Here is a 26848-nt window from a genome sequence, read left to right on the forward strand (position 1 = left end):
TTTTCATGGATGAGACTGGAGGGAAGCAGGAGGGAAAGAGAAGACACAAAAGTTGGGATCGTGGAGCCAGGCCCTGGGCTCTTAAGGATTCAGAGGTCCTGTACAAAAAGAAGAACCAGCCAATTGTAAAGGGGGGCGGGGGGAAAGCAGGGATACAGAATAAATCAAAGAGAACATGGGGCTACTGTGGTTTGAATATGAAATGTCCCCCATAAACTCATGTTTGGACACTTGGTCCCCAGCTGTGTTCAGGAAAGTTGTAGAACCTGCCAGTGGTGACATCTCACTGGAGGAAGTCTGCTAGTGGGGTCAGCCTTTGAGGATGTATACCCTGGCCCAATTGCTACTCAGTTCCTCCTTCCTAACCACAGACATGATGGGACCAGACACCTCTCGCCCAGGACACCATGCCTTCCCCTCCATGACGAACTCTATCCTCTTGAAGTCTAAGGAGAAAGAAACCATTCCCTACATAAGCTGTGTCACACCAGGGATTTTTCTCACAGCCACAAGTAAAGTAATGAACATCTATCCATACTGATGTCATGAAACTCGGGAAATAGTGTTTGCCAAAGAGGCTAGAGGCGAACATGTGGTTATGACAGAAAGACCAACACAACACCAGAAACCACCCTGGGTTTAGGGTGATTGAGGACGGAGAGCAATTTTGGTCAGGAAGAATCATAAGCAAGACTGAGCAAATGGAGTCTGTGGGGTCACTGGCGTAGCATGGGGAGACTTTTCTAACACTGAGACTACAGAATAAAAGGTGTTGTTTAACAGTGAATGCTTTGTGAAGATGGGGATACCCTAACAGATTTCTGTACTGATGATAATGAATTTTTTTTAACTGAAACGGGGTCTCACTATGTAGCTGAGTATGGCCTCCAAGACACAATCCTCCTGCCTCAGCCCCCAGAGCACTGGGATTGCAGACTCAGGATGGATTTTTAAAGTATCGGAAACAAACTTTCCAACTTGCCAACACCTACAGCTACCAAAGCCTCTCTCAGACACTCGGAGAGGAGTAAGAGCACACAGTGCGAGCTGCTTTACAAACTTACAGAGACAAACGTGCTTGATGATCCTGACTCATCAACTGTGAGAGGCAGCGGAGACAGTGACTCTCTATGTGAAACGTTTGACAATTTGTGAAGAAATCAGGAAAATTATGGTGCTGTTGGTTGCTCCTAGCATCTCTCAAAAGATTGACAAAGAAAAAGCATGAACTCCGTGGTAAAATTAACCAGCCTCTAGCATCTCAGAATACGGTGAGAGACAATAATGAACCCAGTTATAAAACTGACCGGCTCCAGATGCACATAAACAGTCTAAAGGTTCCTACGTGTGCCCTAGAAGAGAGGCTGCTCTCTGGCAGCCACAGAGCTCAAACTGTGGAAAATCAAACCAAAGCTCTCATTATGAGGTTGGCTGAATTACAAAGGAAATTCAAGCCCCGGCCTAGAAGGGCATCAGCAGTTAAAGTGAGAGCATTAATCGGTAAAGAAAAGGATCCTGTAAGTTGGAGTGGGAATGCGTAGGAAGATCCTATGTAGGCTGAGAATTTTAACCCCCAGATTCTCAAGGGTTCCTCTCCTCTGAATAGCCTCTCCATCCTCAAGAGAAGATGTCCTACTACCCCAACCCCTGGGAATAATACCTTCCCCACCTTTGACTGAGAAAAATGAATCCTTCATTGTCTGCTACACCAGCAGTGACTTTTCCCTGAAGGAGATGCCAGGCATGACAATATAGATGTCCCTCAGGACCACCAGTAGTGGCCTCTAGACCTGTAACCAGACCAAAGGCAAAGCCGGTTCCTGTAGGGGAGACAGAAAGTGTAGCCCACATGGAGGGCACTACACTGCTGAAGAGTGTGATGAGCTTGCTAACTCATCCAAGCAGAAGGCTAGAGAATGTGTGAGGGAATGGATTTTAAGTATACGGGCTAATGGTGGAGGAAATGCAGAATGGATAACAGAGGAAGGTAGTTACAGATACCAGCTAAGACCACATGTCCAGTCACGTGACCAGCCGCAGAAATGAGGAGTATAGCTGACATGAGTACTTCTGCCATGTTTTAAGCGTGCATTTGTACCAGTATTTGGGTTTCCTTTCCTCAATTTCTTTATCATGTAATATAACATCAATTAAGAGAGTAAGTAGTTAATCATATTTAAATTTTGATAAGCTAAAAGAATGCCCCTTAAGGGACATTGCCACCTATTCTAACTTTATAATGTATTTATGTCTACATGTAGGATAGTTGTATAATGTTAGGTATCATTGTGGTCTGATTATTGTTTTTATTTGGAAACTACGCATGATAAAAGGAAATACGATTGTTTATCAAGTTGACTAGGGGTGGGCTTGTAGTGGCTGTCCTTGATGTCAGCCTGACGACTACTACATCTGGAGTTAACTACAACTTGACGGGCTGAGTCCACCTGTGAAAGATTTTTTTTCCATAATTAAATAAATAGAAGTGGGAAGAACCTAGTTTAATCCAGATCTTTTGAGGTGGGAGAACCACCTTTAATCTGGGCCACACCTTCTGCAAAGGACATGGAAGACAAGAGCTTATTCTTTTCCTGCTTCTTCTTGCCCTACTCTGATGACAAGTCCATTCCTTTCTTCACTGGCATTAGAGCCTACTTATTCGAGATTCGAGGACATTCTAAAGACCAGCTGAGACATCCAGACTCATAGACTGAGCACCTATTGGATTCATGAGCTTTCTCTTGTAGATAGCTGTTTTGAGACTAGAAGGACCACAGCCTGAAAGCCATTCTAATAAATGTGATTTATTAGATATGTATGTGATATATATATTCTATCAGCTCTGTTCTTCTAGAGGACCCTGACTAGCACAGGCCAAACATGCCTATGATCATGAGAGAAAGGCCAACACAATACCAGAAACCCACCCTGGGTTTGGGGTGATGACAATGGAGAGCAATTTTAGTCAGGAAGTATTATAAGCCAGACTGAGCAAGCAGAACAGTCTTTGGGGTCACTGGGGTAGTGTGGGGAGACTTTTTACTGACAACAAGACTACAGGTTAAATGGGTAATGTATAACAGTGGGCGCTTTATGAAGAGGGGGATAATTAACACATCAGTGTACTGTGGTAATGGGCGCTCTTTTCTTTTCTGAGACAGGGTCTTACTATGTAGCTGAGGCTGGCCTCCAAGTCACAATCCTCCTGTCTCAGCCCCAAGAATACTGGGATTAAGGCTCAGGAATAAACATTAATCTGGGAGGGATGGATGACTCAGGTGAGAGAAGACTCAAGAAGAAGAAAGGTCCTGAAGATGAGATGAGCCACATCAAAGGGGGACGTTTTCCATCCCAGGAGGAGAGACAAAAAATGTATGCCCTTTTACTGACTGGTTTTATATCAACTTGACCACAAGCTAGAGTCATCAGAGAGGAAGGAGCCTTAACTGATAAAATGCCTCCATACGATCCGGCTGGGAGCATATTTTTAGTTACTGATGGATGAGTAGGATTCCAGCCCTTTATGGATGGGGTCTCTCCCGTTGGTTGATGGTCCTGATTTCTGTAAGAAAGCACCCTGAACACGTCATGAGGACAACAAGTCAGTAAGCAGCACCTTTCATGGCCTCTGCATCAGCTCCTGCCTCCAGTTTCCTGCCCTGCTTGAGTTCCTGTCCTGACTCCCTTTGATGATGAACTGTGATGTGGAAGCGTAAGGTGAATAAACCCTTTCCTCCTCAAGTTTCCTCTCAGCAGTTCATAACCCTAACTGAGACACCCCGTATGATCGCACAGGTACACGCATAAAACTAGGAGCAGGAGACAGAGGGAGTTCTCTGCCACTGGTTTCATTTATCAATAAACAACAAAGAATGGGTCATTACAGCATTCTCTTTTCCTCTCGATATAACATGGCCATCCCACTGCCCTTTGGGAGGAGAGGTCACTGTGGCCTGATAATCCTGGAACAAATAAAGAAAAACAACACAGAGGCAGCTAGAGGTAGTAATGGTTACTGGGGTGCTGGCACTCCTTAGAAGGGATAGGGAGCCATTAGAGCCTCTCCTGGAATTGAGCACATCATCCCTCCTGTCCTTCAGAGCTGGTGACCATGGAGACGCTGGAGCATATGCGAACTGAGGGGTTGATTGACTGAAGGAGCAAGTGCAGAAATGAGTCCCCTTTGTATCCCCACAGTGGCCTCCTAAAAGACCTTCCGTGCAGATCACAGCCCAGCCCCACAATTCTTCAGCTACTCATCCCTTGGATGGATGTCCGTAGGCCATAAACTTGCTGTGCCTTGGAACCTTCATCTGAACCTTTATCTATGGGGGCTGTGATGGCTGTTCTGTGTTGTCAATTTGACCACCCCTGGAATTAATTCAAATCCAAAAATGGAGGGCACACCTGTGAAAGATTTTTGCTCCATTTGAAGTGGGAAGATCTACTTGTAATTGCGATCTTTGAGGTAGGAAGACACATCTTTAATCCAGATGTTTTGACTGGGAGAGCCCACCTGTAATCTGGACCACAGTTTCTGCTGGAAGTCTGAATTCAGACATGGGAGAAGGAAGCTTGTGCTATCCGCCTGCCTGCTCTCGCCTTGCCAGCAAGCCCATTCCTTCGTCAGAATTAGAGCAGCCGTTCTCAGCCTTCCTCACACTGCAGCCCTTTGATGCAGTTAGTTCCTCATGCTGTGGGAACCCCCAAGCAGGTTATTATTTTTGTTGATATTTCATAACTGTAATTTTGCTACTTTCATGAGTGGTAATGTAAATATTTTTGAAGATAGAGGTTTGTCAAAGGGGTCGCAACCCACAGGTTGAGAACCATTGCATTAGCGCTCACCTGCTCAGGATTCTGGTGTATACTGAAGACCAGCTGAGACATCCAGCCTCTTGAACTAAACAACTACTGAACTCTCGAACCTTCCATTCCTAGGTAGACCTTGTTGGACTATCTGAACTCACGGCCTGTAAGTCATTCTAATAAATCTCCTGTCTGTACAAGTAGAGATTCTTTCCCTGAGCTCTGCCGCCCTAGAGAATCCTGACTAAGACAGAGGTCAGCGCTCCAGTCCTCCACTCGAGCATCCAAAGGCTTCCTTGTCTTAGTCCCACCTTTGCAAGCTTAGACTCAACATCACCCTTCCCCCTTCCTCTCCCTTTCACTGAAGCCCTTGCATCCGATCCATTGCCCTCTCCAAACACTGTGAAAACTCACTTTTGTGTCTGTCTTCAGACTCGTCTGCCAACCGCCTTCCCTCCTGTAGACATTCAAGTCAGCGCCCCCGTTTCCACCCACTGGCTCCCTCCATTAAACTCACTTCTCCTGCCTGGTGCCTACTTTCTATAAAACATATTATGAAAGATTGAAGCTGTCTTCTATTACACGCATGCCCTTGTGTGTGCCTGCTCTATCCATGTCTCTGTCTACCCTCAACTGTGCTGTGTCCGTCTGTAAAGAAGAAAGAAAGGAAGCAGGGAGAAGCAAAGAGGATGTAAGAGTCCACAAGAGGAGGCACCTGGACCCCAGACGAGCCCCCAGTGTCCCCAGCGCCTGCAGGATCCCAGGCTGGCACGGCCCTCAGCCTTCTCCCCTGCTACCCCTTCCCCTGTCTTCCTTGGTGCCTTCGTCTTAGATGTATGCCCAGTAATTGCATCAAATCTTAAGTAGGGACTTCATCTCAGAGAAGCAGAGCGAGGAAAGTGGAAAAAAATAGGGCAGAGAGATGAAAACGTAATGTTGAAAAATTCATGCACCAGGGAACACGTGCCCTTTACCTCCTGTAGAGCTCATCACATGCAAAGACCCTGGGAGGCCCATTTCATCGTCTGAGGGCAACTGAGAAATGACCAAGATTGGTGAGCTTCCCTGTGTGTGCAAAAGTGCCACACTTGCTTCTAAGGACCCGGGTTGTCTGGATGAAGCGTGCAAATGAAGATGAGGCGAGGAGAGGAGTCATCTACCTTCTACCTCCTTCAGTCCTGATGAAGACAGCTCAGCAGACATCCATCCCCTCAGGACTCACCGGCTCTGTGTAAATTACAAGAGCCAGGGCAGGCAGGACCCTGTGCCAGAGCCCTGTCTTGGATGCACTGTTTGCTGTGAGTCTGGACTAGAAGAGGTGAAGGCCCTTGGCTTAGCTACTTGCAAAATCTCCTTCCCAACCCTGGCTCCTTACTCCCCTTCGAAAGCACTGCAGAGGCTGCGGCTGATTAATGTTGTGCGGTGTTATACACAGGAGCTGGCTCCAGATTTCTGGCAAGCCGCCCTGCGCCCTGCGGAGAGGAGGCTCTGCCTGCCCGATGGCGACCCCTGGCGGCCGGCAGAGATACTGCACAGGGCTGAGAACGTTTCGCTTTTGATTGTTGTTGTTTTAAGAGTAGACTGGTGTTGGGTGCACACCTGTAATCCCAGCTACTTGGGAGGCTGAGAAAGGAGGATTACAACAGGTTTCAGAACATCCAGGACAAATGAATGGGATCCTTGTCTCAAAAAGGCTTGGGATGTGGGTCTCCTGTAGAGCATTTGCCCAATGTCAGTCAGGTCTCAGGTTCAATCCCCAATGCCAATAATAATAACAGTAGTAGTGTAATAATAATAATAATAATAATAATAATAATAAAAACACTAATAATAATATAATAACTAATGAACAAACAAAATGTTATAAGAAAGAAAGAGAAGACAGAGTAAAGCAGCCACAGATGGTGCAGTCCGGGAGGCAAGGACTAAAGGGAAAGCCGGTTTTGCTGTTTTACAGTACAAGCAAGAAGGAAACATTCTGTTGGAAGTGGTGGCGGCTGAGGAAGGGTAGTTGGAGGGGGACGGCGGAAATGTGAAAATCTGTCGATAGTCAGAACGGAATCTGTTTAATATAACCCTTTCACAAAATAACACAAGTGTCCCACCCTCAGCCCAGCTTCCTTCCACCTTCAGCACTGATCCCATTTTTCTCCCCTGATTCCCAACCAGGCTGTATTTTGGAAGAGAAATCTTCTGTTTTGAAAGAAATCTGTTGAGGGACCTAATCCCTCATACCTGCTTCCAGTGCCCACAGTAAACCCGGCTTCCAAGAGTCGAGAGGCACCCTGGACACTCAGCCTGTGCTGCTGGATAGCTGTTAGACCTTGAACAATTTGCTCAGCATGTCCTGAAATTTGCTCCATAGCTCCAGAACATGAGAGCAAGGAAGAGCCCGTGGGAGGCAATTGGACAGGTCACCCCTCCCCTTCCCATCCTTTCTGTTCTCACAGCCCTCCTCATGCCCGTGCCTGACTGTGCAAACCCACCAGGCGTTAGTGCGTGTTGTGTGCTTTGCTGTGCAAGGAAGCAATCGAGTGGCACACAGTTGTTCAACTTGGGAAGGAACCTGATGCTTCTGGTCAGGTCCCAAAGCCTTCAAACCAGTGTCTTTCACCTTGGTTCAGTTTGCTGTGATGCTCAAGGTCCTCTTGAAGGAGCTCCCACCATGAAGAAGTTCTCCAGAGAAGCCCCCACCTCCAAATCTATAGTCAAAGAAGCGCAGTACACCCAAGAGAAAAGTAAGTAATGAACAGTTAAACACTTGCTGTGGGACATTTCCTAAGAAGACATAAACAAGTATCTTTTTACCAGGGTAAGTCATAAACAAGAGACTAAAGAAATGGTCCCATCCAAGTCCAGTTTGGCAAAACCACATGTTTATTTCAGGAGCATGGATGTTGGTGCTCACTGAAGTACAGTGAGTTCAAGGTAGCCAAACTGCTGAAGAGCCCACCCAAGCTCAGCTGAGAACTCCGAAAAGCTGTATTCCTAGAGCTCCCTTACAACCTGCAAACCACTGTCCCCAAGAATCTTCTCTTTCCCAAAATGGTTCACTGCCCATATAACCACAAGTAAAGCCTCTGTGAGTCTTAGAAATTTCTTGCAAGTTATTTAGTGAGCTCCAGCATTCTCTCTATGAGGCCATGTTTCAATCTAGAGAGGTGTCTTAATCACTGCCCTATGTCCTGAAGAGACACCATAACCAAGACAATTCTTATGAAAGGAACCGTTTAATTGGGATCTTGCTTACAGTTTCAGAGGGTTGGTCTATGACTATCATGGCAGAAAGGAAAGGAGACCAGCATGGCCATGGAGCAGTAGCTGAGAGCTTTATATCCTGATCCACAGACAGCAAGGAGAGAGAGACCTGGAATGGGTTTTTGAAACCTCAAAGCCCACCCCCCAGTGACATGTCTCCTCCAATAAGGCCACATCCACTCCAACAAAGCCACACCTACTAATCCTCGCCAAACATTTCCACTCCCTGATGACTAAGCACTCAAAATATATGAGCCTATGGGGGCTGTTCTCATTCAAGCCACCGCATGGAGATAGCTACACAGTGTGGCTCTAGATGAAAGCCAGGGAGGGTCAACTGAGAGCACCCCCTGGGAGTATAGGAAACCAGAAGCTGGGAGAACAGATTCAGAACCAATTCCTGAGCCACAGGAATGCTAACTGATTGGGGAGCTCTGAGGTATTGGGCCCCTTCTGCCCTCGAATTCAACTGAATCTCTAGATCATCACACCACAGGGGTGTCATCAGAACAGAGGAGGAGAATGCTCAGATGACCCAGTCGCTCAAAGGCAAGAGTCTTCTGGGGCACAGAACCATTTCTAGGCCCAGTATCCTAAAATTTGTCTTGGGAACGCCTCCCATTCAAAGACGCCATCTCTGAGAGTGATGGAGGAAGGTTATTGGTTTAAAAATAAAGAAACTGCTTGGCCCTCATAGGTTAGAACATAGGTGGGTGGAGTAAACAGAACAGAATGCTGGGAGGAAGAGGAAGTGAGCTCAGACGCCATGCTCCCCTCTCCCGGGCAGATGCAGGGCAGCTCCTCTCAGAGACAGATGCAATGCAGCCAGCCGCCAGGTCAGACATGCTGAATCTTTCCCGGTAAGACTAGTGCTACACAGATTATTAGAGATGGGTTGGTCAGGATATGAGAATTAGCCAGTAAGGGCTAGAGCTAATGGGCCAAGCAGTGTTTAAAAGAATACAGTTTGTGTGTTGTTATTTCTGGTATAAAGCTAGCTGTGCAGGAGCCGGGCAGGACGAAAAGCAGGCCCGCAGCACACACTACATGAGAGTCCAACTGGCCACTAAGTTATCAGCAATAAGCCAGAGATGAGAACATGGTCCTTACTCCTGATTCTCATCTGTCCACCCACGCATTCTCTCTCTGTCATCTATCCAACCTTTTATAGTCTTTTATCCACATGTCTGTGGAGACCAGAGGTTAACACTGGATGCCTTTTGATGTTGTTCCCTTTGTGTTTTGAGACAGGGTCTCTCACTGTATCTGCAGTTCACTGATTTGGCTAAACTGGCTGGCCAGTCAGCCCCTGTCTGCCTCCCAAGCACTAGGAATACAGTGCATACCACTATGTCTGGCTTTCTATGTGAGCACTGGGGATCTGAACTCAGGTCCTCATGTGTGCATAGAAAGCACTTTACCAATCGAGCTACCACCCCAGTTCCTGTTCTTGGAGGTTTTTATTTAGTAATTAGTATGTACTTGGCATGGGGTCTTTACTAGGGAGAGGACAAGGTAACTGTGATTTCTTTTCTTTCTCTTCTGGGCAAGATTATGAATAGCATGACTCAGTTGTCAAGAAGCCCTTCTATTGTCCTGTCCCTCTGCAGGTATCACGGGTCAGCTAAGAGCTCCTCTGGGCATTATAGGAAATGCAGACACAGGGCCTTCAATGTCGGCCTTCAATTACCACACTCCTCTCACTGACTCTTACAGATAGATACATCTGCCCACTTTCTGAAGCCACGGATGAGAATGGGACACAGTGTATTGGCACTGTAGAATTGGGGACAGATATGCCCAGCTTCACCTTACTTTAGGCCTCTGAAGAATGGTAAGCTGGTTCCAACGGCACCCCACACCGAGAACCCACCTCTGGGAAATTTACCTAGAACATTCCTGTAACCTTTTTCTCTGCCTTCTGCCTCTTCCTCCTGCCCTTCCCTCCATGAGATTCGCATCGCTCCATGTTCTTTAAAATATTTTCTAAACTATATTTGTATGTTGTTAATGGTAAGAGCAGAATGCTGTATAGTTATCCCCCAATTCATCAGGCTCCTTAACAGGCAAATGCCTTTTTTTACCCAATAAGTTTCACTGGCTGAGGCACCAGTCGGCTTTGTTGCTACGGAAACCAGAACATTTCTGTTTTAATGGTATGTTGGAAGTACCGCGTGTGTGAGTGCACACATATGGTGGCTGCTTGCTTTCTACACCCTTCCCGACTTCCCTACTTCTGCTGACCTGCCTGGCATTGTCCCCATCTCACATGTCTCCCGATGGCTCCCCCTCATCCACAGCCCTGCTTGTCCCTTCGCTGCCTCTCACCCTGCCTCCACCTCCCCCTACCCTTCCATCTGGTGTTCTCAGCTGCCTCAAAAGAAATACCAGTTGGCTTTGCATGGAATCGAAGAGGGAGAGAGAAATAAAAGTCAATTGTGGAGGCAACGCTCTGCAAACAGCTTTGGCCAGCCGGGTGTTTTCTGCTGGAAGGCCTGTGAATTCAGCTGGCCACTGTCCTGGAATGGGGGCCACTCCGAGAGGGACAAGAGGACAGAAAGTGGGCAGCTCCATGTGGGAGGGAAGGGACCAAGTTTCAGATCTTGACGGCACCATCTGCTGCTGCTGCTCTTGGGTACCGCTGAAGATGCCTCCCCCAAGTCCCTGTGCTTGGCTCAAGGACTGTGGGAGGTGGGGAGCGCTCTGTTGAGACTTATTTGTTTATGCATTTATTCAACAAGCATTTCCTGAATGCTCAGTCCATGCCAGGTGCCATTCTAAGCACTGGGGACACAGATGGCCCTGTCCTGGAGATGGGTGACCTACTCTCAGGCAGTCACCACAGCAGCACAGAGAGGGTGAGAGACTGTGTGACATTTGTGAGGGAGAGCAATTAGAGCTGGAACCTCGGGCTCCAGTTCCTAGCTATGACCTTGAGTAAGCGACTGTCTTTAAGACCATTTCCCCTCCCCTAGAAGCAGTGTCATTGTGAAGCTATTTCTGAGGGTTAAATAAAATAATGAATATTTACCGTTATCTTCAGTGCCTTAATCACCACTGCTGTGAAGAGACACCATGTCCACGGCAACTCTTACAAAGGAGAGCATTTCCTTGGTGACTAGCTTACAGTGTCAGAGACTTACTGTCGTGACAGGGAGCAAGACCATACACATGGTACTGGAGAGCCACATCCAGCTCCTCAGGCAGAGAAAGAAAGAAACTGGCTCTGACATAGTCTTTTGAAACATCAACCCCCCCACCACCACCCCCTGACACATTTTCTGCAACAGGCCACATCTCCTAATCCTTCTAATTTTTCTCAAATAGTGCCACTCCCTGATTTAAAAATATGCGCTTATGGGGCCATTCCTAATTAAGCCATCACATCCCACTCTCTGGCCACCATAGACTTATAGCCATACCATAATGCCAAACACATTTAGTCCAACTTCAGAGGTCCCCACGGTCATTCACAGTCTCAACACTGTCTAAAAATCTGAAGTTGAAAGTCTCTTCTGAGACTCGCGGCACTCTCTTAGCTGCAACCCCTGTAAAATCAAAATCAAAAAGCAGATCCCATATTTCCAACATACAGAGGCACGGAGTATACCTCGCCATCCTGAAAAGGGGGAAAGGAACATAGTAAGTGTGCTGGAGAGTTCTGTGTCAATTTGACACAAGCTAAAGCCATCTCTCTGAGCAGAGGGAACCTCAATTTTTAAAAATGCCTCTGTAAGATCAGGTTGTAGGCAAGGCTGAAGAGCATTAATGCTTGATAGGAGGACCCAACTCATTGCTGGTGGTGCTGTCCCCGGACTGATGGTCCTGGGTTCTTTAAAAAATCAGGCTGAGCAAACCATGAGGAGCAAGCCAGTAAGCAGCACCCCTCCATGGTCACTGCCTCAGCTCCTGCCTCCAGGTTCCTGCCCTGCTTGATGGTCCTTCCTTTGATGTTGAACACTGATATGGAAGTGTAAGCCAAATGAACTCTTCCTCCCCAAGTTGCTTTGGTCATTATGTTTTGCCACAGCAATAATAACCCTAACTAGACAGTGATGAAATATTGGACCAAAGCAGGACCCGAAGGAGCAGGATGACCTCCAAAGTCTGCATCTCCATGTCTGATGTCAAAGCACTCTTCAGATCTCCAGCTCCTTTCAGCTTTGTTGACATGTAGTATGGAGTAGTGGGCCGTGTCCCATCACCCAGCTAGCTTATGTCCCAAAATAATTACACAGAAACTGTATTCTTTTAAACACTGCCTGGCCCATTAGTTCCAGCATCTTATTGGCTAGCTCTTAGATATTGATCTAACCCATTTCTAATATTCTGTGTAGCACCGTGAGCTGGCTTACCAGGGAAGATCTTAACCTGCATCTGTCTGGAGTGGGAGAATCATGGCCACTGACTTTATTGCCTTCTTCCCAGCATTCTGTTCTGTCTACTCCGCCTACCTAATTTTCTGTCCTATCAAAGGCCAAGCAGTTTCTTTATTAATTAATGAAAGTAACTCTCCTCCATCATTGACACACTTATCCCTCTTGGGCTGGTTCTACACCCTGTCAGCAGGTCTCCTTGGTAGGTACCCCTCAACTCTGGCATCTCTAACATCTTATCTCCAACAAAAGCCAGGCTTCACCTTCACAGCTTCAAGCATTGGTCTCTCTGGGCTTCCATGCAGGGACATCCCTGACACATGATGGCCTCAGTGCTTTCCTTGGCCATGGAGGGAGATTCCACAACCCCTTTCTTGTATCCTTGACTCTCAGAGCAGAACTACATTGCTGAAGTTGCCAGGTTTTGCTGCTTGCTGAACTGGAACATGTCCCTTTCATTCAAATACATTTTTATCAGCTTTCTGTTTCCTTTATGGCTTAAGCTTTTCTTAAGCTTTTCACAAATTAGAAGCTTAGCTGGGTGGTGTGTGGCCCTGAGGTCACCATTCCCTTTATTACATTTACCGTCACTCTTTTCTTTAAACTTTTTATCTCTTTGAGCACTGGACTTAGCTCCATTACACCTCCTGGTGCCCCTTTTCTTCTCAAACTGTACACTTTGTATTTTTGCTTGATCGGCTTGCTCCTTTTTATTGTAGATCTGAATAAGTAGTACAAATAACCACATGACAGAGTTAGTACTAGGCTGTCTTGAAATCTCCTCTGCCAATGCTATTAATCTAAAACTCTTCAATTTAGACTCAGGCAGACTTTTTTTGACAAGGGAAGAGAAGTGCCACCTTATTTGCAATATATCATAAGAATGGTCTTTAGATCATTTACTATTATACTTCTCCTCTGAAACTTCTTGAGCCAGGCCATCATAATTTACACTGTTCTCGGCACTACTGTCTTCCATTTTTCTACTACTATGGCCCACAAAGTTTTATTCAAAGTGTTCAACTCATTTTCTAGTTCTGCTAGCAAGCAACATGGTCAGGCTTGTCACAGAAAACACCCCACTCCTGGTATCAACTTGTCTTAGTTAGGGTACTATTACTGTAATGAACACCATGACTAAAAACAATTTGAGGTGGAAAGGGTTTATTTGTCTCAGTTTCATATAACAGTTCATCATCAAGAGCTTTGAGGGCAGAAATTTAAGTAGGACAGGAAACTGGAGGCAGGAATTGATGCAGAAACCATGGAGGGGAGCTGGTTACTGACTTGCTCCTCATGGTTTGCTCATCCTGCTTTCTTATAGAACCCAGGACCACTATTTCAGGGATAGCACCACCCACAATGATCTGGGCCCTCCACCATCAACCACTAATTACAAAAATGCCTTGTAGTCAGATCTTATAAAGGCATTTTCCCAATTGAGGCTTCATTCTCTCTAATGACTCTTGCGTGCATCAAGTTGACATGAATTAGTCAGCACAGGTTGTTTGGCCCTGGAAGTGAAGTGACTGACTGACAAAAAAAAAGTGTTGTGTGAAAAGCTGCTTCAGAGGGGACTAGAAATTATGGGACAGGGTTGGACATGGTGGCACATGGTTGCAATTCCAATACTCAGGAAGCAAAACCAATATCAATCTAATTTTGAGCCAGCCTGGGATACACTGAGAGACCCAGTTGAAAGAGGAGAGATGAAGAAGAAGAAGGATGAAGAGAAGGAGGGTTGAGGAGGAATAAAGACTATAAGATTAGATGGGGAACTGCCAGTGAGAAGCCTCCAAGGCTGATGGACTAATTCGACTGTGTTTGAAGGTTGGGAAGAATGATAAGCCAAGAATAAAACTGAAAGCCCTGGATTTGCTCTTAAGAAGGAAACTGTAGGAGCTTCTCTGGACCATGTGGTACCTCCTGGCTTCCTCTCCATCCTAAGCAAGCATTCTTGAACTTTGTAATTTTAAGGATGTGATGGTGTAGGAGGTCCTTCTGTATTTGTGTTGCTTTCATTGGTTATTAAAGAAACTGCCTTGGCCTAGTTGATAGGGAGGAACTTAGATAGGTAGGGAGACAGAACTGAATTCTGGGAGGAAGAAGACAATGTGGCAGATGCCATAAAGCTCCTGCCTGAGACTGACACTGGCTAGAATCTTTCCTGGTAAGCCATGACCTCATGGTGTTACACAGATTGGTAAAAAGGGGCTAGATCAGGATGTGAGATTTGGCCAAGAAGAGGCTAGACATAATGGGCCAGGCAGTAATTTAACTGATACAATTTCTGTGTGGTTATTTCAGGTATAATCTATCCAGGCGGGACGAAACAAAAGGACCCGCTCTCCCTACAACAATGTGATTCATACCTTCCTCATGCTTTGTGTTTGCACAGAGACAATGCTATCTGTGAAATGAATGTTCAAAGGGAAGCCAGAGGGACAAAGGTAACAAGGTGGAGAGGCACATGTGCTCAGTACTTTCTCCACCTTCCAAAGTTTCTGACTACAATGGGTTTGTTGGGGTAAGAATGAGCATGTGTGTTTTAGGATGCTCATTTTTCTCAAGGACTCACACAGAAGAGAGAGTTTTCCTAACATTGGTTCATATCTCTAATCCTTTCATAAATATTAGATTGGATTACTTCTACAGTTAGAAGAAAAATAAAATATACAGAAATATTTTACTAGACTTGATGAAGCTCCAAAAGATATACACATATGGGAAAAAATTGTGTGTTTGAATATTCATTGTGTGTGTATGTGTGTCTACCAAAGATCAATCATCAATGAAGTCAGCAGTCAGGGGTCTACCTGACCTCAAACCCCCAGTAGATATACTATTCATTTTACTAAATAGAACCAAAGGGTGGTTCGTTGACCAATAACATCATCGCTTCTGATAAAAACTTACTTGCCACTTCTGCCCTACTTTATTTTTTATTCCTGTGATAAACTTCATGACCAAAAGGAATTTGGGGGCTGGAAAGGGCTTATTTCAGCTTACAGGTTACAGTTTGTCATCAAGAGAAACCAGGAGCCGATGCAGAGACCATAGACGGATACTGCTTACTGGCTTGCTCCCCATGGCTTACTTACTCAGCCTGCTTACTTATAGAGCCCAGACCACCAGCTCTAGAGTGGCACCACCCCCAGTGAGCTGGGCCTTCCCACATCAATCATTAACCCAGAAAATGTCTCCACAGGCCAATCAGGTGGGTTCCTTGATTGAGGTCCCCTCTTCCCAAGTGACTCTAGTTTGTGTTGTCTTGGCAAAAATTGCCCAGTACATATTCCTGTTCCCTGAGCATATAGCTAATCCTCTGTCATTTAGTTCCATCCTCTCGTCCTCCAGCATTCTCAAGACCCCATGTCCCCTTCCCCCTGCCTCTCCTCCTCTGAATCCCACTTCTACTTACACAGTACTGCATGCTGATTATTGAAAAGACATCACCGATACAAGAGTGTGAGACTCTATGGACTGTATTTTTATTCTCTTCATATGGTCTGCTTCATAAAACATCTGTTTGGACTGAAGACAGTAAGACAAAACAGAGTGATTCATTTCAAGTAACAAAAAGGGGGAAATTTGGGGTCCAGTGAAATTTTTTTTAGCTGCTTTGTTGAGATGCAATTCACAAGTAATGAACCACATATGTTTAAGCGTATAACATGACAGGTGTTGACATATATGATAGGAACCCATAAGCCATCACTGCCCTCAAGACAATAAGCTTATCTGTCATCTTAAAAGTTTCCTATACTTAGGACAACTGAGGTTTTGAAATATCTTAAGTTGGGTCAGTTCCTAACCAACATGACTCTGGATAAAGTGGTCCCAGTAACCATGGCAGAACTCGATGACATTTTTGTGAACTAAATGTAGCTTCACAATCAAGTGATTCTTTTTTAAATCTGTTCACAATTCTGGAAGCAGCTCTGGGGAAAAATAAGCTGGCTACAGACATATTTGCCAAAAATCATGTGGGGAAGATAATTTCCAGAAAACACACTGTCACCTGATAGCGCATTCCATACAGCCCTGGTCAGAAGAATATGTCTGCATTTAAAGTGTGAGGAAATGCACACTGGAAATTTTCAGCCCAACAAAGCTCAACTTCCAGCCCCATGAACCACAATGACAGACATCACAGAAGCTGCCACTGACCCAACAGGGAGGAACCCGGGAGGAACCCGTTTCACACAGGTAGCCCACATGTGGAAAAAGTGGGGAAAGAACGGGTTGGCAAAGGATCCAAACTGTGGACTCTCTGCTCCTCCAGGACACGCTCATTTACCTTGATGTCTCTGCTCCCTGCATCTCCTCAGATCAGCCTAGGTGAGGTTTTTTGGAAAGGCTGAACTGGGAGGGTCATTTGACACAATTTTCTGTGGAAACAAGAGTTCCAAATACTAACCAATGGATCTTTACTACTCTAGAATGAGATGGCAAGAACCTAGCTGACATCAGCTTGCTCTTCGTTTAGGGGATGCCGTGCACTGAGGGCCTGCTAGTGGCAGATGCCATGTGAGGCTATGGTTTCATGGTGAAGATAGGCAGACAGGGGGCAGGGCTGTAGATGCCGCTGACCTCCTATTTTTCTACAGCCCTGCCCCCTGTCTGCCTATCTTCACCATGAAACCATAGCCTCAAAAAAAACATGGGATAAAAGCGGACTCTCTTAATGTGGTGGACAATGAGAGCTGACGAGAGGCCAAGGAGAATGGCACAGGAACTTTCATCTGGCGATGGATCGAGAGAGAGACAGAGACCCAATTTGGATCAACCGTCTGAGCTCTTAAGGTCCAAATGAGGAGCAGAAGGAGGCAGAACATGAGCAAGGAAATCAGGACCACGAGGGGTGCACCCACCCACTGTGACAGTGGAACTGATCTATTGGGAGCTCTCCAAGGCCAGCTGGACTGGGACTGAATAAGCATGGGTTGAAACTGGACTCTCTGAACAAGGCGGACAATGAAGGCTGATGAGAAGCCAAGGACAATGGCACTAGGTTTCGATCCTAATACATGAACTGGCTTTGTGGGAGCGGAGCCTGTTTGGATGCTCACCTTCCTGGACCTAGATAGAAGTGGGAGGACCTTGGTCTTCATGTAGAGCAGGGAATTTGGACTGCTCTTCAATATCGAGAGGGAGGGGGAGTGGACTAGGGGGAGGAGAAGTGGAGTGGGGATAGGGGGAGGGGAACAGGGGGAGGGGGCAATATGTGGGAGGAGGGGAGGGAAATGGGAAACGGGGAGCAGTTGGAAATTTTAAGTAAAAAAGAATAAAAAAAAAAAAAGAGTAAGAGGACCTTCCAAAAGCCGTGACCTTGAAGTGTCCTCGAAGGTACCTGAAGGAATGCTATTCCCAGCTTGCTTATTATGCATTTGTGTAACACTGAGTTCAGCCCTCCTTGTGTACAATAACAGCTTTTTCTAGCCTGCTAATAACAAGTCTTGGAACAAGCAATCTTAACCTGGAGTGAAACCGTTCATAAAATGTATACAAGGAGGAATGTCAGCATGAGACCTGGATGTATGAGCCACCACAGAGCTTAATTGGAGGAGAGAAGGGGTTTTTTAGGAAATATAATTCTGCTTCAACTTCTTAATTGTGTGTGTGTGTGTGTGTGTGTGTACATGAGTTAAATGTATCCCATGACTACTTGGTACCCTTGAAGGACAGAAGAGGGTGTTGGACTTCCCGGAGCTGAAGTTCCAGGTGTTTGTGAGCCATCTGATAAGGGGGCTAGAAAGTAGCTTGGTACCTCTGGAAGAGCAGCAAGTGCTCCTGGCTGCTGAGTCATCTCCCCAGCCCCCAAGTTGTTGTTTTAATCAAAGCACTAAGTTCTGTCTTAAAACACCTTTAGTGGCTACTTTGAGGAGACGTAAAAGAACAGCAGAAGAATTAGGACACTAACAGAGGAGGAAGGAAACAAAAATGGTGGCTAGATATAGAGAGGGGTGCTCTGGAGGAGACACAGTAGATATAGAGAGGGGGGCTCTGGAGGAGACACAATAGGCTGAAGGATATCTGGAAGCTGGAGAAGGAAAAGGTGAGTGATGGGAAAATAAACAGATGGTTAGTGTAAAAGGAAGGGATTAATGGATGCATAGTAGAAGAAAGAATAAGATACAGGAAAAGGGGGAACTGAGAGGATGGTTGAGCCTGGCATAGAGAAAGCAGCACCCACAGCTCATCTTCTTGTCCATAGGAAGAAGGGCAAAGCACAGGAAGCAGGGAAGGGTGGACAAAGGACATCCCTGGAGCGCCAAATCCACTGTCCTCTTTCCCAGAGCAAACCTTCTGGGGACAAACTGCAGAGAGCCACTTGTACCATAAAAGCCAAGGCAAACCCTATCCCCAAGGACACCCGTCTCTGTTCTTCAGTGTGTTCAGCTGGCCCTCTCATCTCTAAGACCAGGTGACCAAAAGAGGTCCTTAGTGGCTGGCCCCTTGACAATGTAGCACAGTCCTAATCTAGAAGCTTCTGTTCCATATTCGTAGAAGTTTCTGGAACAAGAACCCAATAAGGATGCTTCGAGTATGTCCCATGACTTGAGGAATGCCTGGATTTATCATAAAATACCTGCCAGCTTCTAAATCTTGAGACAGAAAATGTTCTCCTTAACAATCTGTTTGGCCTTTTTGATTGAATTTATTATTTCCTTAGCCTGCTTTATTTTCTGTAGAAAATATGAACAGCATTCCCTGAATTCAGATGAAGTTTCACTAAGAATACTTACACTGCTATAAACCTCATACCCGCCACACTGAAGAGCTCACATCCCCTAATCATCAATGCAGACAAGAAACTAGTTTCAAGACATGAACCATATGGCTGTGGTTGAACTAATGTGACCGCGTCCCTAAATAGAAGACACGATTTTTATCTAATAAATATTAACTAAGCCTACCAGGTAACACAAGGTCATTGATGATCAAACCAAAAATGTTCATAGGATAACTCAAGGTCTTTGCCAATGCATCTCTGAAGACTAGCAAATATCAAATGTAATATAAGGTCTTAAGATCACATTAGCAGGTCATGAGCTGGGACTCTGTGGACAGAGTTCCTGTTTTGATGGTCCCTTGGTTTCTTGAAGATAGCTGGAAGGTGCAGTTCAGTTCTTTCCTAGCAGTTGAAAGGCCTGGGGTTCCATCTCCAGCACTGCAGAATAATATTGGTGGTGGTGATGATGATGGTGATGGTGGTGGTGGTAATTATGGTGGTGGTAGTGGTGGTTATGGTGGTGGTGGTGCTGGTGGTGGTGATGGTGGTTATGGTGGTGGTGGTGCTGGTGGTGATGGTGGTGATGGTTATGGCGGTAGTGGTATTGGTGGTGGTGGTGGTGATGGTGGTGGTGGTGATAATGATTGTGGTGGTAATGATTGTGGTGGTGATGATTGTGGTGGTGATGGTGGGGGTAGTGGTGGTGATGAATATAGTACCTAGGTATACCTTCTCTTTCATTTTTCCTTCAAATGACCAGATGAGATCCAAGGATCCTCAAAAGAAAGGAGACAATGCAGTTAACTAAGGCCCAGGCTGGCCTAGCTAATAGGCAGAGGTAAACAGATTAGAATGAGCCAATGCTGCCACGGGCCCTTAACAGTGCACTTCTCTTTCTATGACCTCATTGACTTCTAGAGACATTTTATTCTGGGATGGTGATGATGATAGTTCATGGGGTGATGGTCTCTCAAGTTCCACCACCAGGTTGACACCCCTGTCCTGGTTCTGTTTGACCAGCAGAAGTACAAGAGAGACCAGGGCCAGACAGCTCTGTAAGTTCCCAGAAACACTCTAGCCCATGGCTGACCAGGGATGGCGAGTGGGGATCCCAAAAACACTCTAGCCCATGGCTGACCAGGGATGGCGACTGGGGATCCCAGAAACACTCTAGCCCATGGCTGACCAGGAATGGTGAGAGTAGGCCTCTTTCTTCGTCCCAGGGAGCCAGAAAGTGTCAAGTCAAATAAAAAAGCAAAGCATTTGAAAACTGAAAAATCATGACACATTGAAAGCTATTTAACCATCTGTGACAAATGGTTGCTTTAATTAACATTTTACTGAGTGCCTTCAATGGTGTATATGTGCTCACCCACGTGTGTGTGTGTGTGTGTGTGTAATTTAGATTTTTTTTCACTTTTTGAGACTTCTCATAAGTCCCAGTTTATGTTGCGCTCAAGAGTAAACCCAGAGCTTCATGCATGCTCAGCAATCATTCTCCCAATTAAGCTATAGCCCCAGCCCTAATTTAGCATTTTTAAGGCTAAATTTTGTGTTAAAGCTGAAGGCAACACACTCTATAATCCCAGCACTCAGGAGGATAAAACAGGAGGATACGGCACTCCACCCTGGCATGGAATACATAACAAGACCTTGTCTCAAAAACATGAATTAGCATAAATCACAAAAAATACCAGGCTTCTTTATGTCACTCTCATACATACATACAACACTTGGATCATGTTGGCTCCACCACCCTTTTCCCTTCTCCCTTGGCCCCCTTCATCTTCCCTAATCATCCCTTCTCTAGTGTACGTCTTTGAATAAACATCTGCAGGGCAGGGATGTCTTTTAATAGTTCTTTGAGAGTATCATACAGCATGTTTTCATCACATTCGTGCCCCTCCCCCAGCTCTCCCAAGATCAATCTGACCTATAGAGATCAAAATTTGTGCTGCCAAAATATCCTTGGACATGTGGGCTTCCGCTGGAGCACAGCCACCTTACCAGGGACGACATGATAAGAGAAAAGGGTCTCTGCCCCTCACAGCAGCTGGTGTTGACAATAGCTCCAGGGTTATTCATGAGGTTTCATGCCAGACTGTCATGTCGATGCTGGCATTTGGTTGGCTGGGGCTGGCTCGGGTTTCGTGTGGCTTTTCCAACCTCTGGGATTACACTTGTGCATCTGTCCTGGTGTGTCCAGAACACACTGTTTCCTTGTAGCCTTGTACACCCCCGGCTTGTGCACTCCTTTCACAGCCTCTTCAGCAGATATCCCTGAAGTCTCAGGAGGAAGAAGCGGCAGTATACATGCTCTGTCTGGGGTTGAGTGCTCTGCAGTCTCCATTCTGGGCACTTGGGTTGCTTGTGGATCACTGAGTTAAGTGGCATCTCAGTTATGGATTGAGAAGCTTCTCAGACAAGAACTAAGAGATGCATTGATTTAGGAGTATAACCATAAGTCATCATGAGTTGATCTAATGTTACGTCCAATTAGTTAACAAGAGGAGCACTTCTCCCCTAGAGCTTCTGACCTACCTAGCCATTAGTTCTCAAGCTGATGATGGTGTCAGGCATGGATTTTTATCTTGTGGAGCAAAGCGTAAATCCAATCAGAAAGTGGTTGGTTACACACGATGCTTATGCCACTATTTCACAAATGAATATACCTTGCCAGGTCAGTCATTATTGTAGCTCAAAGTGTCCAAAGCTGGGTATGATTAATGGTAGCCTGCATAGAACCTTCCAGCACTGTGAGAGTCATCCAATAGGAATGAAGCTTCTAGGGAAGTACCAGTTTGATTCTTCCATGTTTTAAGACTTAGGTATATAATGTCACAGCAATTAGGTCTTACTATTGTGCTCTATGGGGTAACCAAGAGCAGTAACAATAGCCTGTGATATTTAGGGGTCTATGGGACCTCAGAGGTCAGCAACTCCAAAAAAAGTAACTCATTCCTGCAATGGGATTTTTGTTAGTCTATGTTAGTAGGGGTATTGTGGCCCTGTTATAGAGTAGCTGTATTTTAACACTCTCTCTCTCTCTCTCTCTCTCTCTCTCTCTCTCTCTCTCTCTCTCACACACACACACACACACACACACACAGTGTGTGTCTAAGCCTCTATAGTAGTAGGTTTTCATGGAGGTTTTTTTTCTTTTTTGGTTTTTCGAGACAGGCTTTCTCTGTGTTCTGTCCTAGAACTCGCTTTGGAGCCTGTCATAGAACTTGCTTCTCACTTTGTAGACCAGGCTGGCCTTGAACTCAACCGTGTAGCTTTTCAAAACATCTTTGTTATTTATCCCTCCCCATATTCCCTCCTCTACCTTGCCCTCCCCACCCTGACTCCAATTTAACCTTCTTATCCCATTATTTCCTTTAAGGCTAGGATTGTTATGCTTGTGTTGCAGTGAGGAAACTAAGGTTCAAGGGATTTAACTAGCCTGTGCCAATTTTTGTGAACAGTTGGTGGCAGAGGTGGGTCTGTCTGCCCTGCTGATAACTGTGCTGTATGGCTGAGAGAGCATACAAAGAACATGGTTGAGCCTGTCACCTGGGTCTGGAGACACACACACACCCCTGCATGTCTGCAGACATTTCTGACTCTCACTGGGGGACTCTTTCGCAGTCAGGTGTGTGCAGCCTGGCCAAACAAGACATGATTGGGAACAACTGTGACATGGCGTGGCCAGGAAGGAGGAACAGATGGGGCTTGAATACAGAGAAACCCTCAGGGATCTGATTTCCAGGGAAGGAGACACGACCATCTTAATAATTTCCTTCATGCTTCGGCAGAACAGCTAGAGGGAGGGTGACAGCCATAGCTGATATGTTTGGCAACAGCGGAGGCCTAATCACCCTCTTCCTACAACACGAAGTCATTTTTCTCAACCTGATCAGTCTTGAGTTTTGAAGCGAAAGGGACTCACATAAAAGAGGCAGAAACCGCTGGCCAAGGATGACACCTCTTTAGGAATGAGCCCCACCCGTGACTGAGACAGCCCACAGCATTCTAGACATGTCAGCTGAACTGAGGGAGATGGAGAGAGGGTGGGACCAGGGCTTTAGAAGGTTCCTAGTCACCGGTTCTGTCCCACAGCTGCAGGTTCCTGGGGAAATTCCCCACACTTTCTGAGTCAGTACAAGGGAGCCAGGTGCCTTATGTTTTCAAAATAGTTAAGATTTTAACCTAAACCTACCAAGCGTTCTCTTTAAAAGTACCCTTTCTGAAAACCTAAAACAAAAATGCCTTCCATGAGGACCAGGAGGCCAGGCACAGGGCCCAGAAGACAGTGCTTCTTTGGCCTGCAGGAAGCCTTTGGTTTGATCCCTGGATTTCTGAACAAAAGCCTGAAAGCTGAGAGGAAGGAAGTATAGATGGGGAGACATGATGCCTTCAATCTCCAGTGCAGGAGGTTCAACCCCTAATGCAGGAGGAGTGGGGTTCAACACAAAAACTGCTGGAATACACTGGCTGTTATCTGCCTCAGCAAGGAAATGGAAGAATGAGTCACTTCCCTTCCTGCACATGGGTCAGAAGGCATTTGATAGCAATTAAGAACACCAGCCCCTGACTCAATGGATTTAAACAACACAGACAGGAATTTTCTAAGAAATCCAGAACCAGACCTCTCCTGTATTAGCCAATCCACCCCATCTTCTTTCTGTCTCTCCCCTCTGCCATCTGCCATCTGGCATGGGTAGGACTCATTCCCAAAGATGGCTTCTAGGCTTCTGAGAGTCCCAGGCAAACTACAGAGTATACAGCAGAAGAAGGTCAGCCTCTTCCAGCACACCTCCTTATAAAAAATAAAGAAATGTCCCTCGGAAACCCCCTCCTGCATCCAGCTGTGGCTGAAGAAAATTCAGGAATATGCAATAAAAAAATTGAAATTATACCCTGGCAATGCTGAAGCATGCATGGGCAGCCCATATGTGATGGTTCTGTTAAATTTGTCCATATTGGGTTTCATGGTCTAAGTTGATGAGGACAACTGACCAGGTCTCTTCCTCAAGAGGGCACCAGATCTCATTACAGATGACTGTGAGCCAGCATGTGATTGCTGGGAATTGAACTCAGGACTTTTGGAAGAGCAGGAATTGCTCTTAACCACTGAGTTATCTCTTTAGACCCACTATCCAATAAGCTAGGGACCAAAATCAGGGTCCCATCACAGATGGGAGCTGGATGTCAGATTTGGGAAGTATGACAAATGCAAAATTTGAGTTCCTGGTGTCTTTTTATTGTTCTTCCTCAGTGCCATAAAACCCTGGTGTGTAGCTAAACAGTTTGTCACTCAGAGTAAAGATTCAATTCCTCCAGCTTTCATTTCCACCAAAACTTGTGGTCGTGTGATCGAATACTGGCTCAGAAGACATAGGTAAAGAAGCTGCATGGCACTTCTTAAAGACTAACAGAAGGAAGTAAGAAAGGGAAAGGAGAGAGAAGGAAAAGAGGGAGGGAAGGAGGGAGGGAGGGAGGGAGGGAGGGAGGGGAGGGAAGGAGGGAGGGAACAAGGATTCCACTTCCAGTGCTAGGGGTCCAACAGAGGGTTTCTCCAGGCAGATTTTAATCTTGCCATCCCAACAGCATAAAGAAATAAGTCACTTACCTTCCTCTTCTACACACCTGCTAAGAAAACTATCACTCTATTCTGATTCCCCCCTTTTTGTCACTTACAGCCATCATGACAGCTGGACCTCCATCATGAGTTTGACCCCAATGATAGATGCCAAAGCTAAGGGTGGTGTCATGGCTGCCTTTTAACCATCGACTTGACACCACCTGGAGTCATCTAGAGGAACCTAGATTGAGGAACTTCTCAGATCAGATCAGCCTGTGGGTATGTCTGTGGAGTGCTGTCTTGATTATTAATTGATACTGTGTAGTAGCATTTCATTTGTATTTTAATAAATAAAGCTTACCTGAGGATCAGAAAAGTAAAACAGCCACACTTTTCAGCCTTACAGACCAGGCAGCAATGACACACCCTTTAATCCCAGAGCCACAATGACACACCCTTTAATCCCAGAGCCACAATGACACACACCTTTAATCCCAGAGCCACAATGACATACCCCTTTAATCCCAGAGCCACAATGACACACCCTTTAATCCCAGTACCCGCAATGACACACCCTTTAATTCCAGTAGTCACTCTAGCTTGCCATAGAAACCAGGTGGTAGTGGTGCATGCCCTTAATCCCAGAACTAGAGAGGATTATAAGATAGGAGGAGACAGCTCTCAGCCACAGTCTCTTTCTGAGGTTTCCTGGAGGCAGGATCACCATTTTCAGGCTGAGATTGAGTAATAATAGTCAGTAGCTGACTGCTTTGCGTTTCTGTTCTTCAGGTTGAACCCCAATATCTATCTCTGAGTTTTTAATTAATTGTTCTTCAATACTGGAGGGTTTACCCACTCTGAGTGGCACCATCCCTAGACAGGTAGTTATGGGCTGTCTATGAAGAGTAGTAAACATAAGTCTGTGGATGAGTCCAGGGAGCAAGCCAGCAAATGGCATTTCTCCACAGATTTACCTCTAGGTGACTTCCCATGATAATGGATTGTCACCCGGAAGTTCAACCAAATAAATCCTTTCCTCCCTGAGTAGCTTTGTGCTGTGGGGCAATGATCTTTTAGCCTGTCACTTGTATTACTTTTAATAAAACGCTGATTGGCCAGTAGCCAGACAGGAAGTATAGGCAGGGAAACCATGCAGGAAGTAGAGGTGGAGCAATGAGAACAGGAGAATTCTGGGAAGAGGGAAGAGTCAGTCTGCAGTCGTCACCCAGACAAAAAGGAAGCCAGACGCAGAGGAAGCAAGATGTGACTGACTCACCAAAAAAGGTACCAAGCTACATAGATAACGCAAACAAGAATTGTGGCTTAATATAAGTTATAAGAGTTAATAAGAAGCCTGAGCTAACGGGCCAATCAGCAGAAACCCCAGTCAACAGCTTTGGATCAAAATGTTTTATCTTTTACAACAAAGAAAAGATGGTAAGGATAAAGAAAGAAAGAAAGAAAGAAAGAAAGAAAGAAAGAAAGAAAGAAAGAAAGAAGGAAGGAAGGAAGGAAGGAAGGAAGGAAGGAAGGAAGGAAGGAAGGAAGAAAGAAAGAAAGAAAGAAAGAAAGAAAGAAAGAAAGAAAGAAAGAAAGAAAGAGAGAGAGAAAGAAAGAAAGGGAACCAAACTCCAGAGCCACTCTGCATGCCCTAAGCCCCAGACTGGGCATCTCAACGGCCACCTGAGAGAGGAATCACTGAGTGTGGAAGCCTTTTTTTGTTTGCCTGGTGTTTCCCACCAGTGCAGTTTCTAAGCAATACAGCAAACAGCAGTGAATGCTGCACTACCCATTTACACTACTGAATTTTATCCTCTTGTTATGAGGAGTTATTAGACAGGAGAAGACAGTGAGAAGTTCTGGGAAAAGCCCAGCTGGGTACAAATCTGGACTTTGCCCCCTGAGAGTGGTGACAGGTGATAATTGACTTATCTTCTTTGGAAATGGATCTGGTATCCCTACTCGCAGGAGCCACGTGAGTGCTGGGGTTTGAATGGGAAATGTCCCTCACGGGTTCACGTGCTTGAGCATTTGGTTGACAGCTGGTGAAAAAGGTTCTGGAGCTTGTAGAAGGTTGGCTCTTGGAGAAGGTAAGTCATTGGG

This window comes from Chionomys nivalis, chromosome 1 (genome assembly GCF_950005125.1).
Source record: "Chionomys nivalis chromosome 1, mChiNiv1.1, whole genome shotgun sequence".
Taxonomy (NCBI): Eukaryota; Metazoa; Chordata; class Mammalia; order Rodentia; family Cricetidae; genus Chionomys; species Chionomys nivalis.